Raw genomic sequence first — 20,000 nt, forward strand, 5'->3', positions numbered from 1 at the left:
ACAAAATAAAAAATAGTTACATGTAAATAAAATATAATTAAACTCAGGCTCTAACGCTCAGAGAACGCCTGATTATGAAGGTGAAATGCCTCCCTCTAGTGGTTAAAACCGAGACTTACGCTCTCCCAGTCCAGTTCGGCTCACAAATAATACTTTTCTTACATATCCTTACATTCAGTAAAACACACATTTTATATGCATGTATTTTTAAATCCCGGAATGTGAGACTTATCCAGCTTGTTTTTTGATGTATTGCTTAAAAAAAAAGAAGAAAAAAAAAAGTAAAAACAGTCATTCCTGATGACGTCGTGTCTACGGCAAGCGAGAAGGCGTTTCCGGTACAAAAACAAAACCGAGGAAAAAAATGAAACACCGCTACATTATGTGTAGTCTGTCTAATTTGAAAATAACGCAGGCGAGGTGTGTTGACTGAGTTCTCAACGTTTACTCACACAGCGTCTTCATAACCACATTCTCGCTGCCGGCACGGAGACATACAACAACACTTCACGCTCGTCACTACCGTTGCATGCTGGGTAGTGTAGTTCTTACTTTCCTATCTCATAAAATTCCACATAAACTATTATATTTGTTCTAAACACAGCAACATATTGGAATAAATAACACATTCTCTATGCGTGTATTTTTAGATTCCGGAATTTGGGACTAATCCAGCTCGTTTTTTTAATGTAATGCTTTAAACAATAAAAAAAAAAAAAAAAAAGCAGGTCATTCCTGATGACGTCGTCTCTACGGCAAGCGAGAAGGCGTTCCCGGAAAACGAACAAAACCGGGGAAAAATGTGTCCGCTGCTACATTGATTATTATATTTGTGTAAAATACAGCAACATTTTGGATTAAATGTTGTAATGCTTCGAGGTGGAAGAAATCACGGTTAGTGCTCCGCCCCGCTGCAGCCGCACAGGACGTGGGAGAGAGAGAGAAGTCCTCGGAGGTCACACTTAGTAGTTGGAGGTAGTCAATTATTACTATCATTTTTATTTTTATTATTTTTAGTGCTGGTTGTCTACGACTACAAGTTAAGATTTAATGTGGGGCATTTTTCGTTTTTTTCAGCACGTATTTTTCTTACTTTTGACGCTCGGTCCCCGGCTGACGGACCGGACCGGACAGCCTCGTCTTACCCGGGAAACACCGCCTTCCCCCGGGCTGCTACTTCCAACATAGACGCCCTCCCCGGCATCTTCATGGTTCTTTACACAACTTTATTCTTACGACCTTCCTCACTTCTATGGACGCAAACTTCACATTTTTGAAACGGCAAATGCTGTTTAGTTACCTTCACAACATCACAAGCGACTGTTTGCTACCTTCCTGTCTGCTACTAAATCAGGTAACTATCCTTATTTACAGCAACTTTTTTCCCCCCAAAGAAAACGTTCCATGCTGTGACTGAATGGCAATAATCCAAATTCATATACAAACCCCGTTTCCATATGAGTTGGGAAATGGTGTTAGATGTAAATATAAACAGAATACAATGATTTGCAAATCAACCCATATTCAGTTGATTGTGCTACAAAGACAACATATTTGATGTTCAAACTCATAAACTTTATTTTTTTTGCAACTAATAATTAACTTAGAATTTCATGGCTGCGACACGTGCCAAAGTAGTTGGGAAAGGGCATGTTCACCACTGTGTTACATCACCTTTTCTTTTAACAACACTCAATAAACGTTTGGGAACTGAGGAAACTAATTGTTGGAGCTTTGAAAGTGGAATTCTTTACTATTCTTGTTTTATGTAGAGCTTCAGTCGTTCAACAGTCCGGCGTCGTATTTTACGCTTCATAATGCGCCACACATTTTCGGTGGAAGACAGGTCGGGCCAGGAAAGTACCCGCACTCTTTTACTACAAGACCACGCTGTTGTAACACGTGGCTTGGCATCGTCTTGCTGAAATAAGCAGGGGTGTCCATGATAACGTTGTTTGGATGACAACATATGTTGCTCCAAAACCTGTATGGACCATTCAGCATCAATGGTGCCTTCACAGATGTGTAAGTTACCGATGCCTTAGGCACTAATACACCCCCATACCATCACACATGCTGGCTTTTTAACTACGCGCCTATAACAATCCGGATGGTCATTTTCCTCTTTGTTTCGGAGGACACCAGGTCCACAGTTTCCAAATATAATTCCAAATGTGGACTAGTCAGACCACAGAACACTTTTCCACTTTGCATCAGTCCATGTTAGATGAGTTCGGGCCCAGCGAAGCCAGCGGCGTTCCTGGGTGTTGTTGATAAATGGGTTTCGCTTTGCATAGTAGAGTTTTAACTTGCACTTACAGATGTAGCGACCAACTGTAGTTACTGACAGTGGTTTGATGAAGTGTTCCTGAGCCCATGTAGTGATTTCCTTTACACACTGATGTTGGTTTTTGATGCAGCACCGCCCTGAGGGATCAAAGATTCTCTGAACATTTTGATTATTTTACAGACCGTAGATGGTAAAATCCCTAAATTCCTTACAATAGCTCGTTGAGAAATGTTGTTCTAAAACTGTTTGACAATTTGCTTACAAATTGGTGACCCTCGCCCCATTCTTGTTTGTGAATGACTTAGCATTTCATGGAAGCTGCTTTTATACCCAATCATGGCACCCACCTGTTCCCAATTAGCCTGCACACCCGTGGGATGTTCCAAATAAGTGTTTGATGAGCATTCCTCAACTTTATCAGTGTTTATTGCCACCTTTCCCAACTTCTTTGTCACGTGTCGCTGGCATCAAATTCTAAAGTGAATGATTATTTTGTGTTTATCAGTTTGAACATCAAATATGTTGTCTTTGCAGCATATTCAACTGAATATGGGTCGGAAAGGATTTGCAAATTATTGTATTCCGTTTATATTTACATCTAACACCATTCCCCAACTCATATGGAAACGGGGTTTGTATTTTACTTGAATGCATGTCATTTATTTGCACCAAATGTTATGAGCTGTTCCTCCAGGCCATGTCCTAGTTAGATTTCCGTTATACACTCCTTGTTTGCCTCGGGTTGCTAGGAGCACTGATTTTAACACACCGGCCTCTGTTGGTTGATTGGGACTCGCACTTATGCTCAGTCTCAGTCATGCCCCTTATGTCTCGCCCTGCCTGTTCTTGAGGGATTCTTGTCCGATACCCGTGACCGGTCCTGTTGGCTTCACGCTACGATTAAAGTTCACACTTTTCTATGTTATGCAACTTTTTTGCTTTAAACTCGACATGGGCTTTTCCTACGACACGAGCCTCTTGTATTTTGCCTTGTTGTTACTGGAAATATAATACTACTCTTACCTGCACTCTGCCTGATGTCCACAGTACACAAAACATACTAAGAATTTTATATAACATTTTTTAAAGCTGTGTTTTACAGCACGCCACTCAGTCTACTCTTTTATTGATCACAAGGTACAAAAGCAGTGAAGTTGTCACCTTGTGTAAATGCTAAATAAAAAGAGAATACAACAAATCCTTTTCAACTTATATTCAATTGAATAGACGGCAGAGACAAGATATTTAACGTTCACACTGAGAAAGTTATTTTATTTTTTTTTGCAAATCATTAACTTAGAATTTAATGGCAGCAACACATTGCAAAAAAGGCATTTTTACCAGTGTGTTACATGGCCTTTCCTTTTAACAACACTCAGTGCAGGTTTGGGAACTGAGGAGACACATTTTTGATGTGGAATTCTTTCCCATTCTTGATTGATCTACAGCTTAAGTTGTTCAACAGTCTCCCGCCTCATATTTTAGCCTTCCCACATTTAAAATGTCTGGACTACAGGCAGGCCAGTCTAGTACCCGCACTTGTCTTGCTGAAATAAGCAGGGGCGTCCATGATAATAACATATGTTGCTCCAAAAGCTGTATGTACCTTTCAGCATTAATGGTGCCTTCACAGATGTGTAAGTTACCCATGCCTTGGCCACTAATACACCCCCATACCATCACACATGCTGACTTTTACACTTTTACCCTAGAACAATCCGGATGGTTCGTTTCCTCTTTGGTCCGGAGGACACGACGTCCACAGTTTCCAAAAAACAATTTTGAATGTGGACTCGTCAGGCCTCAGAACCCTTTTCCACTTTGCATCAGTCCATCTTTGATGAACTCGGGCCCAGCGATGCCTGCGGCGTTTCTGGGTGTTGTTGATAAATGCCTTTGCATGGTAGAGTTTTAACTTGCACTTACAAAGGTAGTGAAGTGAAGTGAATTGTATTTATATAGCGCTTTTTCTCTAGTGACCCAAAGCGCTTTACATAGTGAAACCCAATATCTAAGTTACATATAAACCAGTGTGGGTGGCACTGGGAGCAGGTGGGTAAAGTGTCTTGCCCAAGGACACAACGGCAGTGACTAGGATGGTGTAAGCGGGGATCGAACCTGCAACCCTTAAGTTGCTGGCACGGCCGCTCTACCAACCGAGCTATACTGCCCCACAATAATAATGTAGCAACTGACAGTAGTTTTCTGAAGTGTTTCTGAGCCCATGAGGTGATATCCTTCACACACTGATGTCGCTTTTTGGTGCAGTAACACCTGAGGGATCCAAGGTGCGTAATATCATGGCTTATGTGCAGTGATTTCTCCACATTCTCTGAACCTTTTGATGATATTACAGAGCGTAGATGGTGAAATCCCTAAATTTATTGCAATAGCTGCTTGAGAAATGTTGTTCTTAAACAATTTGCTCGGGCATTTGTTGACAAAATGGCGACCCTCGCCCCGTCCTTGTTTGTGAACGAGTGAGCATTTCATGGAAGCTGCTTTTATAGCCAATCATGGCACCCACCTGGTCCCAATTAGCCTGTTCACCTGTGGAATGTTCCAAATAAGTCTTTGACGAGCCTTCCTCAACTTTCTCAGTCTTTTTTGCCACTTGTGCCAGCTGTTTCGAAACATGTCGCAGGCGTCAACTTCCAGATGAGCTAATATTTGCAAAAAATAACAGTTGTTATTGTCTTTGCAGTCTGTTCAATTGAATATAAGTTGAAAAGGATTTGTTGTATTCTCTTTTTATTTAACATTTACACAACGTGACAACTTCACTTGTTTTGGCTTTTTTACAAGGTAAAAAAGCTTGTTCGGTCAAAATTAAATTGCTTTATTAATTTACTTTAAGTGTGTATATGATTAATGCAATATTTGTTGTACTTAACAATATTTATTTTCAGCCCTGCTTTAAAATAATAAATTATGTAATTTTTTTTTACATAAACTCACCTGTCACTTAAGTGGAAAAGCATGATTAGCATTACAGCTGTTGTCATTCCAAAAAAACAAACAAACTCATAATCCAAGAGTAAAATGTGTTAAAAGTGTTAAAAAGGCTTTTAATATGTCTTATGAGTGTCAGGCTTTGATAAAAGGATTTGGACTCAGATGCAGATTTGGGACGTTAGACAGGCTTTTATTTTGACAATTTCCTTTTACCTCCCGAGTCACGAAAAAACATCTATAATCACAAAAATAAACTACTCGGCGAAAAGGTTCCAGAAAAAGAAGGAACAACCGAAAATCACTCCGAACGGAGGAAAACACAAAAGTAAAGACGAACTATAAACAGTATTTAACAAAAAGCGCTCCAACAGGAGGACCAAAACAACATCTATGAAAAATTCTACACTAACTAATCTAATAAAGTATTTAACAAAAATAGTGACTCAAAAAGTTGAGGAATGAATGAAAAACTTAACTGAAACTTACCACTGCGGCTGAATAACTAAATAATCAAAATCACTCTGCTGAGGAGGAAAAAAGGAAAACTCCAAATATTCATAAGTTTTTTGTCATTCTTGTTTGGTGTGGGGGCTTCACGGTGGAAGAGGGGTTTGTGCGTCTGCCTCACAATACGAAGTTCCTGCAGTCCTGGGTTCAAATCCAGGCTCGGGATCTTTCTGTGTGGAGTTTGCATGTTCTCCCCGTGAGTGCGTGGGTTCCCTCCGGGTACTCCGGCTTCCTCTCACTTCCAAAGACATGCACCTGGGGATAGGTTGATTGGCAACACTAAATTGGCCCTAGTGTGTGAATGTTGTCTGTCTATCTGTGTTGGCCCTGCGATGAGGTGGCGACTTGTCCAGGGTGTACCCTGCCTTCCGCCCGATTGTAGCTGAGATAGGCGCCAGCGCCCCCGAAAGGGAATAAGCGGTAGAAAATGGATGGTTCAGGATCAAGGGACATGGGCGCAAGACAAGGCAAGGCATGGACAAAGACATGGACGCTAGAGAGCACGAATAAACGAGACAATCTGGCACGGAACAAAGGAAGGAGTGAGCTTATAAACACATGAAGGTAATAGGGAACAGCTGGAAACAGTCAGACTGATGACACAAAAGGAAGGGCAAGCGACCTGAAACGAGAGGAGAGTTACTTTTCAAATTAAAAGCATAAGACAAAAAACCCAAAACAAGACATCCCTCAATGTGACAATGAGAAGAAGCTACACAATGTCAGCTAAGGCGTTCTATGTCATGCAGTTTTACTTTTACAACTACAAGAATCATTAGCACAATGTCAATTTAGTAGCTCTTTTATTGCATTTTTTTTTAGTGTTTTAGTGTGCTTTGCTCCAGTCCGGAGCACAAAGCGCCTCATAATTCCACATATGAGACTTCTGGCGCATGTGGCGATTAAAGTGTAACTAAGGAAGACACCTGGTGGACCTACAAACCCCGTTTCCATATGAGTTGGGAAATTGTGTTAGATGTAAATATAAACGGAATACAATGATTTTCAAATCATTTTCAACCCATATTCAGTTGAATATGCTACAAAGACAACATATTTGATGTTCAAACTGATAAACATTTTTTTTAGAATTTAATGCCAGCAACACGTGAGAAAGAAGTTGGGAAAGGTGGCAAAAAATACTGATAAAGTTGAGAAATGCTCATCAAACACTTATTTGGAACATCCCACAGGTGTGCAGGCTAATTGGGAACAGGTGGGTGCCATGATTGGGTATAAAAACAGCTTCCCAAAACAAAAACATGCTCAGTCTTTCACAAGAAAGGATGGGGCGAGGTACACCCCTTTGTCCACAACTGCGTGAGCAAATAGTCAAACAGTTTAAGAACAACGTTTCTCAAAGTGCAATTGCAAGAAATTTAGGGATTTCAACATCTACGCTCCATAATATCATCAAAAGGTTCAGAGAATCTGGAGAAATCACTCCACGTAAGCAGCATGGCGGGAAACCAACATTGAATGACCGTGACCCTCCATCCCTCAGACGGCACTGTATCAAAAACCGACATCAGTGTGTAAAGGATATCACCACATGGGCTCAGGAGAAAGCTCTAGTATGCAATTCGAAAGTGAAGTGAATTATATTTATATAGCGCTTTTCTCAAGTGACTCAAAGCGCTTTACATAGTGACACCCAATATCTAAGTTACATTTAAACCAGTGTGGGTGGCACTGGGAGCAGGTGGGTAAAGTGTCTTGCCCAAGGACACAACGGCAGTAACTAGGATGGCACAAGCGGGAATCGAACCTGCAACCCTCAAGTTGCTAGCACGGCCACTCTACCAACCGAGCTATCAACAACATCCAGAAACGCCGCCGGCTTCTCTGGGCCCGAGATCATCAAAGATGGACCGATGCAAAGTGGTAAAGTGTTCTGTGGTCTGACGAGTCCACATTTCAAAATGTTTTTGGAAATATTCGACATCGTGTCATCCGGACCAAAGGGGAAGCGAACCATCCAGACTGTTATTGATGCAAAGTTCAAAAGCCAGCATCTGTGATGGTATGGGGGTGTATTAGTGCCCAAGGCATGGGTAACTTACACATCTGTGAAGGCACCATTAATGCTGAAAGGTCCATATAGGTTTTGGAACAACATATGCTGCCATCTAAGTGCTGTCTTTTTCATGGACGCCCCTGCTTATTTTAGCAAGACAATGTCAAGCCACATTTAGCATGTGTTACAACAGCGTGGCTTCGTAAAAATAGAGTGCGGGTACTTTCCTGGCCCACCTGCAGTCCAGACCTGTCTCCCATGGCAAATGTATGGCGCATTGTGAAGCGTAAAATACGACAGCGGAGACCCCGGACTGTTGGACGACTGAAGCTCTACATAAAACAAAAATGGGAAAGAATTCCACTTTCAAAGCTTCAACAATTAGTTTCCTCAGTTCCCAAACGTTTATTGAGTGTTGTTAAAAGACAAGGTGATGTAACACAGTGGTGAACATGCCCTTTCCCAACTACTTTGGCACGTGTCGCAGCCATGAAATTCTAAGTTAATTATTATTTGCAAAAAAAAAAAAAAAAAAGTTTATGAGGTTGAACATCAAATATGTTGTCTTTGTAGTGCATTCAACTGAATATGGGTTGAAAATGGTTTGCAAATCATTACATTTTGTTTATATTTACATCTAACACAATTTCCCAACTCATATGGAAACAGGGTTTGTAGACAAAGCCAGCAGGCAGGCAGACAGGCAGGAGTTGTATTTGACACCTCCTATCTGTATTTTTGTAGCCGGACTTAAGCCGCTGTCAGTCAGATGCACAAGTAAATGTGATCCGTTCCAGGCCAGACGCCACGTCAGCCCTGATAGACGTGCACCGTGTGGGGGTGCTGGAGACACCTGTTGGCTCGGGCTCTACAGCGCCACCTTGGCTGGCGGGGTTTTCTTTTTTTACTATCTGACAATTTCATTCCCCCAACTAACAGCTGAGCACCTCAGCTCCAGCCAGCAAGAGACCCCCCCTAACTTCTTGTTGTCCGTCTGCTGGTTGTTGCTGGTCTTTGTGCTTTTTGTAAGAGTGCAGCGCTCCGTGCGGTGGGAACCCAAGACCTGAGTGCACTCATGGTGTGATACAAGATAAATGTTGCAGTGAAGTATGAAATCATTAGAGTGCTCCAAAAGCAGTGAAGTTGTCACGTTGGGTAAATGGTAAATAAAAAGAGAATACAATGATTTGCAAATCCTTTTCAACTTATATTCAACTTAATAGACCGCGAAGACAGGATATTTAACGTTTACACTGAGAAACTTTTATATAATGTAGTAACAGACACCTTCATAACAAAATGTACAATATACACACTGCAAGTATATATATATATATATATATATATATATATATATATGTATATATATATATATATAAATATAATGTAGTAACAGACACCTTCATAACAATATGTAATATGTACATTATACACACTGCACGTATATATGTAATGTAGTAATAGACACCTTCATAACACTATGTAATATGTACATTATACACACTGCAAGTATATATATATATATATAATGTAGTAATAGACACCTTCATAACACTATGTAATATGTACATTATACACACTGCAAGTATATATATAATGTAGTAACAGACACCTTTATAACAATATGTAATATGTATAATGTACATACTGCAAGTACATATATATAAATATAATGTCGTAACAGACACCTTCATAACAATATGTAATATGTACATTATACACACTGCAAGTATATATATAATGTAGTAATAGACACCTTCATAACACTATGTAATAGGTACATTATACACACTGTAAGTATATATATAATGTAGTAACAGACACTTTTATAACAATATGTAATATGTACAATAAACACACTGCGAGTGTATATATTTATATATGTATATATATATATATATATATATATATATATATATATATATATATATATATATATATATATATATATATATATATATATATATAAAGGTGTGTGTGTAATAACAGACACTTTCATAACAATATGTAAAATGTACACACTGCAAGTATATATATAATGTAGTAACAGACACCTTTATAACAATATGTAATATGTACAATAAACACACTGAGTGTGTATATATATATATATATATATATATATTGTAGTAACAGACACTTTCATAACAATATGTAAAATATACACACTGCAAGTATATGTATAATGTTGGAACAAACACCTTCATAACAATATGTAATATATACATTATACACACTGCAAGTATATATATATATATATGTATATGTGTGTGTATGTATATATGTGTATATATGTATGTGTATATATATATATATATATATATATATATATATATATATATATATATATGTAATGTAGTAACAGACACCTTCATAACAATATGTAATACATACATTATACACACTGCAAGTATATATATATATATATGTGTGTGTATGTATGTATATATGTGTATGTATGTGTATATATATATATAAATATATATATATATATATATATGTATGTAATGTAGTAACAGACACCTTCATAACAATATGTATGTAGTATGTTTAATATTTACCATATTTTAAATCGTTTTATGCACAGCCAGAACTAATACTTAGGCGCATTTATTTTCGTTTTCACAGCAGCGCACTTCCGACATCCCGCGACCGATTTGTTTTCTAAACATGGCAGACTTGTTTACAGACAACAAAGACGACTATTTTTAGACAAATGAAGATTCACAACCTTATCTTTTTGAAGCTGAGGATGAACTGCTGCTAGTAGAAGAGAGCACAAAAGAGAGGGTGAGACTTTGGTGCAGACGGAAGCCGACAGAGTGTGGGGAAAGTGACACCTCTATAAATGTGGAGCCAAGCTATTTCGACATAAATGGAGTGCTTACCCAAATAATTCAGGAAAAACGTCTTTCCATTGAGTAAGTCACTTTATATTGATCACGATGCCTTTTATCACAACTACAGTACATACGCTGTCTGGCTAGCTGTGTACAAACAAAACATGAAATAATACTTTACAGCTACTGTAATGTGATTGTTCATGTTTTTCACTCAGTACAGTTTGCTGTCCTATCTCAGTGTTCTGCATTAAAAACTCAAACGCGTTTCGTGTAGACGTAGTAGCCAGTTTATCTCTTTCCGTAGTTAGCTTTTACGGCTAATACCGTAGCACGCCGATGTGTTAGTACGCTAGAAAAGTAGTTCCTCAGTGTTCTGTCTTACAATAACAATGTTAGTGTGGTTATCATACAGGTTACACAACGTAAATAATGTATTGTTGACGCTTTTTATATGCATTTTAAAGTGATTTAAAGGTAAAATTGCTTGCTAGCCATCTTGAATGAGTCAATTTTTACATGTTAGAAAGCGAAAAAAAAGAACTTTTGTCTTTTTCTCGCTTGTAATGATTGTGAAGTATAGGCAACATTCCCCAAAAAAGTGCAGTTCTCCTTTGGGATCTGAGCCGAGGATGTCGTAGTGGCTTGTGCAGCCCTTTGAGACACTGGTGATTTAGGGCTATATGAGTAAACTTTGATTGATTGATTGATTTAAGACGACTGTGCGTGAGTTGTTAGCAAATTAATCCCCCAGACGACAAAGAACAAACATTATCTGACTACTAAGAGTCTTGACATGTCACGCCTATGGTTCATGTTTTGTTTGGGTCATGCTATGTTTAATTTTTTGGACATTTAGTTCTGTTTTGCATTTCCTTGTGTGTCTTACCATGCCAACTGATTTAGTTTTCTGTCATGTCTGATCATGAGGTTTGTATGGCCATAATACCCTGAGCATCCCCAATCTCGTTTGTTCTTAAAGCTAAGCAGTGTCTGGCCTGGTTAGTACTTGGATTGTAGACTGTCAAGGAATACCAGGTGCTTTTGACCTTTGGATTCTAAGTTCCTTTTTTTTTCACTCCCTGTTTTGTTACCATGACGACCAATCAGTTCACCTGTCTTGTCTCACACCTGTTTTCACTTAACATGTTCATTATTTAAGCCACAGTTTACCAGGTAGTCAGTTCGGCAACATCACCTCATTCACGCCCTCGATTATCTGCTTCATGCCTTGCAATGCTTTCCATTTTGTCCACGTAAGTTTTTTGTTATTCATGCCACTGTGCAAGTGTTTTTGTTTCATGTTTGTAGTTTATAGCCTTTGTGCCGGTCTTTTGTTTCATAGCCCAGTTTTTTGTACCGCCATTGTGCGCGCTTTTTGTTGGTTCCTGTTTTTAGTTTTAGTGTTAAAATAAATATGTCTTTACCTTCACGCCGTTTCCACTCCATTCGCTTTGCACCTCGGGAAAACAAACCAAGACCAAGTCCAAGCCTGACAGACCTGCACTAATGCAAATGTTTGGAGTCTTTATCCTAGAATGGTGGGTGTTAAGGCAGGCTGCCTTGGTGGAGGTATTTACGGGTCTTAGAATGGTGGGTGTTAAGGCAGGCTAACTTGGTGGAGGTATGTGTGAGTCCTAGAACGGTGGGTGTTAAGGCAGGCTGCCTTGGTGGAGGTATTTACGGGTCTTAGAATGGTGGGTGTTAAGGCAGGCTAACTTGGTGGAGGTATGTGCGAGTCCTAGAACGGTCGGTGTTAAGGCAGACTGCCTTGGTGGAGGTATGTGCGGGTCCTAGAATGGTGGGTGTTAAGTCAGACTGCCTTGGTGGAGGTATGTGCGGGTCCTAGAATGGTGGGTGTTAAGGCAGGCTGCCTTGGTGGAGGTATGTGCGGGTGCTAGAATGGTGGGTGTTAAGGCAGGCTGCCTTGGTGGAGGTATGTGCGGGTGCTATCCTGACAGCAAGCAGAGATGAGGTCATTCAGGATGGTGGTCACAGGTTGGTGCCAAGACCGGAAGGCTTGTGGTGGGTCAGCGTTAGACTTTTCTCTGACCTCCTGTACTCGACATGTGGTCTGACATTGGAGATAAACTGACGGCTTCTTATTCATCTCCCCGCCTAGAGCGTCCATGTTACAAGACTTGGAACAGGACGTGCGTGGATTTTTGTAACGTATGACCCTTTGTCTTATTGGAACAGAGGAAGGAGCTGTTCGCTTTTATTTCTTTAAAAAAAAATACATTTGGAACTTCTGAACTCCTGTTTCTATGCCAAGATTGTAGCATGTAGACCACAGGTGTCAAACTCAAGGCCCGGGGCCATGTTGTTTACCTTAGGCCGGGACATCGTTTTAGGTAGGCCGCCGCGTCGTTTAAGGGTGGCCCCAGCATCGATTATGGTAGGCCCTTGCGTCCTTTATGGTAGGCCCCTGCATCGTTTTAGGTAGGCCCCCGCATCGTTTTAGGTAGGCCGCCACATCGTTTAAGGTAGGCCGCAACATTGTTTAAGGTAGGCCGCAACATCGTTTAAGGTAGGCCGCAACATCGTTTAAGGTAGGCCGCAACATCGTTTAAGGTAGGCCGCAACATCGTTTTAGGTAGGCCGCGACATCGTTTTAGGTAGGCCGCGACATCGTTTTAGGTAGGCCGCGACATCGTTTAAGGTAGGCCGCGACATCGTTTAAGGTAGGCCGCCACATCGTTTAAGGTAGGCCGCCACATCGTTTAAGGTAGGCCGCCACATCGTTTAAGGTAGGCCGCCACATCGTTTAAGGTAGGCCGCCACATCGTTTAAGGTAGGCCGCCACATCGTTTAAGGTAGGCCGCAACATCGTTTTAGGTAGGCCGCGACATCGTTTTAGGTAGGCCGCGACATCGTTTAAGGTAGGCCGCGACATCGTTTAAGGTAGGCCGCCACATCGTTTAAGGTAGGCCGCAACATCGTTTTAGGTAGGCCGCGACATTGTTTTAGGTAGGCCGCGACATCGTTTAAGGTAGGCCGCCACATCGTTTAAGGTAGGCCGCGACATCGTTTTAGGTAGGCCGCGACATCGTTTTAGGTAGGCCGCGACATCGTTTAAGGTAGGCCGCGACATCGTTTAAGGTAGGCCGCCACATCGTTTAAGGTAGGCCGCCACATCGTTTAAGGTAGGCCGCCACATCGTTTAAGGTAGGCCGCCACATCGTTTAAGGTAGGCCGCCACATCGTTTAAGGTAGGCCGCCACATCGTTTAAGGTAGGCCGCCACATCGTTTAAGGTAGGCCGCCACATCGTTTAAGGTGGGCCGCCACATCGTTTAAGGTGGGCCGCCACATCGTTTAAGGTGGGCCGCCACATCGTTTAAGGTGGACCGCCACATCGTTTAAGGTGGGCCGCCACATCGTTTAAAGTGGGCCGCCACATCGTTTAAAGTGGGCCGTCACATCGTTTAAGGTGGGCCGTCACATCGTTTAAGGTGGGCCGTCACATCGTTTAAGGTAGGCCGCCACATCGTTTAAGGTAGGCCGCCACATCGTTTAAGGTAGGCCGCGACATCTGTTAAGGTAGGCCGCAACATCGTTTAAGGTAGGCCGCCTCATCGTTTAAGGTAGGCCGCCACATCGTTTAAGGTAGGCCGCCACATCGTTTAAGGTAGGCCGCCACATCGTTTAAGGTAGGCCGCCACATCGTTTAAGGTAGGCCGCCACATCGTTTAAGGTAGGCCGCCACATCGTTTAAGGTAGGCCGCCACATCGTTTAAGGTAGGCCGCCACATCGTTTAAGGTAGGCCGCCACATCGTTTAAGGTAGGCCGCCACATCGTTTAAGGTAGGCCGCCACATCGTTTAAGGTAGGCCGCCACATCGTTTAAGGTGGGCCGCCACATCGTTTAAGGTGGGCCGCCACATCGTTTAAGGTGGGCCGCCACATCGTTTAAGGTGGGCCGCCACATCGTTTAAGGTGGGCCGCCACATCGTTTAAGGTGGGCCGCCACATCGTTTAAGGTGGGCCGCCACATCGTTTAAGGTAGGCCGCCACATCGTTTTAGGTAGTACGCCACATCGTTTTAGGTAGGCACCCACATCGTTTAAGGTAGGCCGCAACATCGTTTAAGGTAGGCCGCAACATCGTTTAAGGTAGGCCGCAACATCGTTTAAGGTAGGCCGCAACATCGTTTAAGGTAGGCCGCAACATCGTTTAAGGTAGGCCGCAACATCGTTTAAGGTAGGCCGCAACATCGTTTAAGGTAGGCCGCCACATCGTTTAAGGTAGGCCGCCACATCGTTTAAGGTATGCCGCAACATCGTTTAAGGTAGGCCGCAACATCGTTTAAGGTAGGCCGCAACATCGTTTAAGGTGGGCCGCCACATCGTTTAAGGTGGGCCGTCACATCGTTTAAGGTGGGCCGTCACATCGTTTAAGGTGGGCCGTCACATCGTTTAAGGTGGGCCGTCACATCGTTTAAGGTAGGCCGCCACATCGTTTAAGGTAGTACGCCACCTCGTTTAAGGTAGGCCGCGACATTTGTTAAGGTAGGCCGCAACATCGTTTAAGGTAGGCCGCCTCATCGTTTAAGGTAGGCCGCCACATCGTTTAAGGTAGGCGGCCACATCGTTTAAGGTAGGCCGCCACATCGTTTAAGGTAGGCCGCCACATCGTTTAAGGTAGGCCGCCACATCGTTTAAGGTAGGCCGCCACATCGTTTAAGGTAGGCCGCCACATCGTTTAAGGTAGGCCGCCACATCGTTTAAGGTAGGCCGCCACATCGTTTAAGGTAGGCCGCCACATCGTTTAAGGTAGGCCGCTACATCGTTTAAGGTAGGCCGCCACATCGTTTAAGGTAGGCCGCCACATCGTTTAAGGTAGGCCGCCACATCGTTTTAGGTAGGCACCCACATCGTTTAAGGTAGGCCGCGACATCGTTTAAGGTAGGCCGCGACATCGTTTAAGGTAGGCCGCCACATCGTTTAAGGTAGGCCGCCACATCGTTTAAGGTAGGCCGCAACATCGTTTAAGGTAGGCCGCAACATCGTTTAAGGTAGGCCGCCACATCGTTTAAGGTAGGCCGCCACATCGTTTAAGGTAGGCCGCCACATCGTTTAAGGTAGGCCGCCACATCGTTTAAGGTAGGCCGCCACATCGTGTAAGGTAGGCCGCAACATCGTTTAAGGTAGGCCGCAACATCGTTTAAGGTAGGCCGCCACATCGTTTAAGGTAGGCCGCCACATCGTTTAAGGTAGTACGCCACATCGTTTTAGGTAGGCCGCCACATCGTTTTAGGTAGGCCGCCACTACGTTTAAGGTAGTACGCCACATCGTTTAAGGTAGTACGCCACATCGTTTAAGGTAGTACGCCACATCGTTTAAGGTATGCCGCCACATCGTTTAAGGTATGCCGCCACATCGTTTTAGGTAGGCCGCCGCCTCGTTTAAGGGTGGCTCCCGCATCTTTTATGGTAGGACTACGCATCTTTGTAGATAGGCCCCCGCATCGTTTAAGGTGGGCCGGGACATGTTTTAATGTGGACCGCAACATGGTTTAATGTAGATCGCATCATGTTTTAATGTAGATCGCATCATGTTTTAATGTAGATCGCAACATGGTCTAATGTAGACTGCAACATGGTCTAATGTAGACTGCAACATGGTTTAATGTTTAATCTGCTTGTCAGCCTGTTTTATTATTTTAAAGCAAGTTATCTTTGAAAGTAAAAGATACATTATTTGAACACAGTTTCCTTTGCAAATGGTGTTATGTGGCTATTATAAGACCCAGAGAGGGACAAGCGGTAGAAAATGGATGGATAGATGCCTATTACATGTTTATATTTATATATTTTCCCTCAGATGGCGGTCATTGTTGCAATGTGGCCCTCGTTAAAAAGCAGTTGGACTCCACTTGTGCTACATGGAGATGTTATCATAGCAGTTAGCTGGTGCACATTTCCCCTCACCTTTAAAGATGCATTCATTGAAACCCCCACACCTCTGCAGGGAGTGCTGCACCACTTTGCACGTCAAATGTGAACAGGAAGTGGTGCGACCACTTGCATAGAAACTTTGAGAAGAACGAGAAGACTATTGCCCTCAGTATGAGTGCATGGAAGTGTCTACTTAAAATCTCTGGTCTTCTATTGACATGCAGATATTGCCTCATCGTGTAGTCTGACTTCAACTCCTATTTAACCTGAGCATCACCCCTAAAGTGTTTACTTTCATCACCCCTAAAGTGTTTAATTGCATCACCCCTAAAGTGTCTACTTGCGTCACTTTCCTTTCAAGCCGGGTTTTAAACTTTAATGCTTTATATAACAAGTGCTGTGTGTTGCTCCCCAAACAAGGTGGCTCCCACCCATGCTACTTGAACATCGGTGTCCCCACTAGACAGGAAATACTCTCACACACATTTTCACATGCTGCACTTTAGATATTGTCAGGTTCAAACTCTGATGACATCTATTAAACAGACAAGAAGCAAGGAATCATGCAGAGACAGGGTTCAATTTCGCTCAATGAGGAGAGACGTACTGGGCTGTACACTCAGCTACAGTTCCATCCTACGTTCTAAGGCACAGCCCACTTGCTCCTCTATTTATTCGGGATGTCACTGGTTACATCACTGAGGCTGCTTCCCAAGTTCCAAACCAAATTCCGTTTTTCCTGGAAATTCAACGCTTCAACATTCAAACCATTCCAACTATTTTTACATTCATACTACTTTTTGTCAGTATTTCACTTCAACTTCAGCGTTGGAGCATTCACATGCAATTCCTTCAGGAACTTCCTCATTTAATTGAAATTTTTTTTTATGCACACAGTAAAAAAGCAAAATCCATCTGTAGATTTTACAGGAAAAAATAGCAACTCATTTAACCAGACAAGAAGCAGGGAATCGTGCAGAGACAGGGTTCAATTTTACTCAATGAGGAGAGACGTACTGGGTTGTACACTCAGCTACAGTTCCAACCTACGTTCTAAGGCACAGCCCACGTGCTCCTCTATTTATTCGGGATGTCACTGGTTACATCACTGAGGCTGCTTCCCAAGTTCCAAACCAAATTCCGTTTTTCCTGGAAATTAAAGGCTTCAACATTCAAACCATTCCAACTATTTTTACATTCATACTACATTTTGTCAGTATTTCACTTCAACTTCAGCGTCGGAGCATTCACACGCAATTCCTTCAGGAACTTCCTCATTTAATTGAAAATATTTTTTTATGTACACAGTAAAAAAGCAAAATACATCTGTAGATTTTACAGGAAAAAATAGCAACTCATTTAACCCGACAAGAAACAAGGAATCATTCAGAGACAGGGTTCAATTTTGCTCAATGAGGAGAGACGTACTGGGCTGTACACTCAGCTACAATTCCAACTTACGTTCTAAGGCACAGCCCACGTGTTCCTCTATTTATTCAGGACACATGCTCCCCTATTTATTCGGGATGTCACTGGTTACATCACTGAGGCTGCTTCCCAAGTTCCAAACCAAATTCCGTTTTTCCTGGAAATTCAGGGCTTCAACATTCAAACCATTCCCACTATTTTTACATTCATACTACTTTTTGTCAGTATTTCACTTCAACTTCAGCGTTGGAGCATTCACACGCAATTCCTTCAGGAACTTCCTCATTTAATTGAAAATATTTTTTGTATGTACACAGTAAAAAAGCAAAATACATCTGTAGATTTTACAGGAAAAAATAGCAACTCATTTAACCAGAATTTTAATGTTAAATATACAGTGTTTTTACAACATATTACGGTAAATGGAAAATAAATAACACTTTTTAAAAATTCTGCCATCTGAGCCGCCATATTTTTGCCTTCATTTTTTGTTTTCCATTTGTGGTAATACACCTTAAGCCCTACTAAAATGAGATGTTCTTATTTAAACGGGGATAGCAGGTCCATTCTATGTGTCATACTTGATCATTTTGCGATATTGCCATATTTTTGCTGAAAGGATTTAGTAGAGAACATCGACGATAAAGTTCGCAACTTTTGGTCGCTAATAAAAACGCCTTGCCTGTACCGGAAGTAGCAGACGATGTGTGCGCGACGTCACGGGTTGTGGAGCTCCTCAAATCCTCACATTGTTTACAATCGTGGCCACCAGCAACGAGAGCGATTCGGACCGAGAAAGTGACTATTTCCCCATTAATTTGAGCGATAATGACCGTTTCGTGGATGAGGAGGGTGAGAGTGAAGGACTAGAAAAAAAAGACTATATCGTGGGAGCGATTCAAATGTTATTAGACAAATTTACCAGGATAATTCTGGAAAATCACTTATCTGCTTATTGTGTTACTAGTGTTTTAGTGAGATTATATGGTCGTACCTGTACAACCTGAAGGTCGGCCCCGCACCTTTCTTCAGCACCAGTCGACGGTTGGAGGCGATGCCCATCTCTGCCCTTCGCAAGGGACCCTCTTCGAAACACGATCTTTCGAAATGATCGCTACATAATACATTGTACTTTGTGTGTGTGGTCCAATCCAACCGCGTTCCCTTGACCGCTCTGTTCCATAGTAAAGCTTCACCGTCATCTTTCGGGAATGTAAACAATGAAACACAGGCTGTGTTTGTGTTGCTAAAGGTGGCCGCAATACACCGCTTCCCACCGACAGCTTTCTTCTTTGACGTCTCCATTATTCATTGAACAAATTGCAAAAGATTCAGCAACACACAAGTCCAGAATACTGTGGAATTATGCGATGAAAACGGACGACTTATAGCTGGGAACGGAGCTGGAACAAAATGTCCTCTACAGTCCGTGACGTCACGCGCACGCGTCATCATAACCGCGACGTTTAAGCAGCATTTTTCGGCGCGAAATTTAAAATTGTAATTTAGTCAACTAAAAAGGCCGTATTGGCATGTGTTGCAATGTTAATATTTCATCATTGATATATAAACTATCAGACTGCGTGGTCGGTAGTAGTGGCTTTCAGTAGGCCTTTAAAAACAACAAAAACTGTCAGCTTAAACGACAAGACTTTTATCGTAAAAAAAACTGTGTTTTATTTTTATTTTTTCAATTTTCAGTAACATGGTGTAAAAAACACCATAAAGTTTACCGTAAAATCTATTTTAATTTTTACGGTGTACAATTTGATGGATAAATTGCTTTTTTATTGTTATTTATTTTTATTTAGACAAAAAAATATGTTTCAATATTGGACGCAATATTTCATGCTGTACATACATTCTTTTTCCATCAAAATGTAAAAAAATATTAAAGCTGCAAGCAGCGATGGACGGGACCGACTTTTGCTGGTGTTTCCTGCCTTTACCCATTCAACATATCTTTACCTGCACATTACCTACCTTCCCTGCATCCTGGGGTCACACTGGCGATTCTTTCGTTCACCCATACATGCTGGTGCTTCCTGCCATCACCCAGACAAC

The 20,000-nt window shown here is 41.9% G+C and overlaps 1 protein-coding gene across 9 annotated transcripts in view; it reads left to right on the forward strand.

Moving 5' to 3' along the window:
• The window catches only part of ccser2a (coiled-coil serine-rich protein 2a), a 151,015-nt gene that overhangs the window by 25,516 nt on the left and 105,499 nt on the right, over positions 1-20,000 (forward strand). For 6 of the 9 annotated variants that reach the window (XM_061911618.1, XM_061911622.1, XM_061911624.1 and 3 more), the window contains exons 1-2: positions 749-975; positions 1,078-1,354. The exons of 1 other annotated variant lie outside the window; for it this stretch is intronic. The gene's annotated coding sequence lies outside the window, so the exon portion shown is untranslated. Of the gene's footprint in view, positions 1-748; positions 1,355-20,000 lie in introns of those variants that run through there. 2 more of the 9 variants (XM_061911619.1, XM_061911620.1) reach the window with 2 other exon arrangements.

Source organism: Nerophis ophidion, linkage group LG09, assembly GCF_033978795.1.
Source record: "Nerophis ophidion isolate RoL-2023_Sa linkage group LG09, RoL_Noph_v1.0, whole genome shotgun sequence".
Classification (NCBI taxonomy): Eukaryota; Metazoa; Chordata; class Actinopteri; order Syngnathiformes; family Syngnathidae; genus Nerophis; species Nerophis ophidion.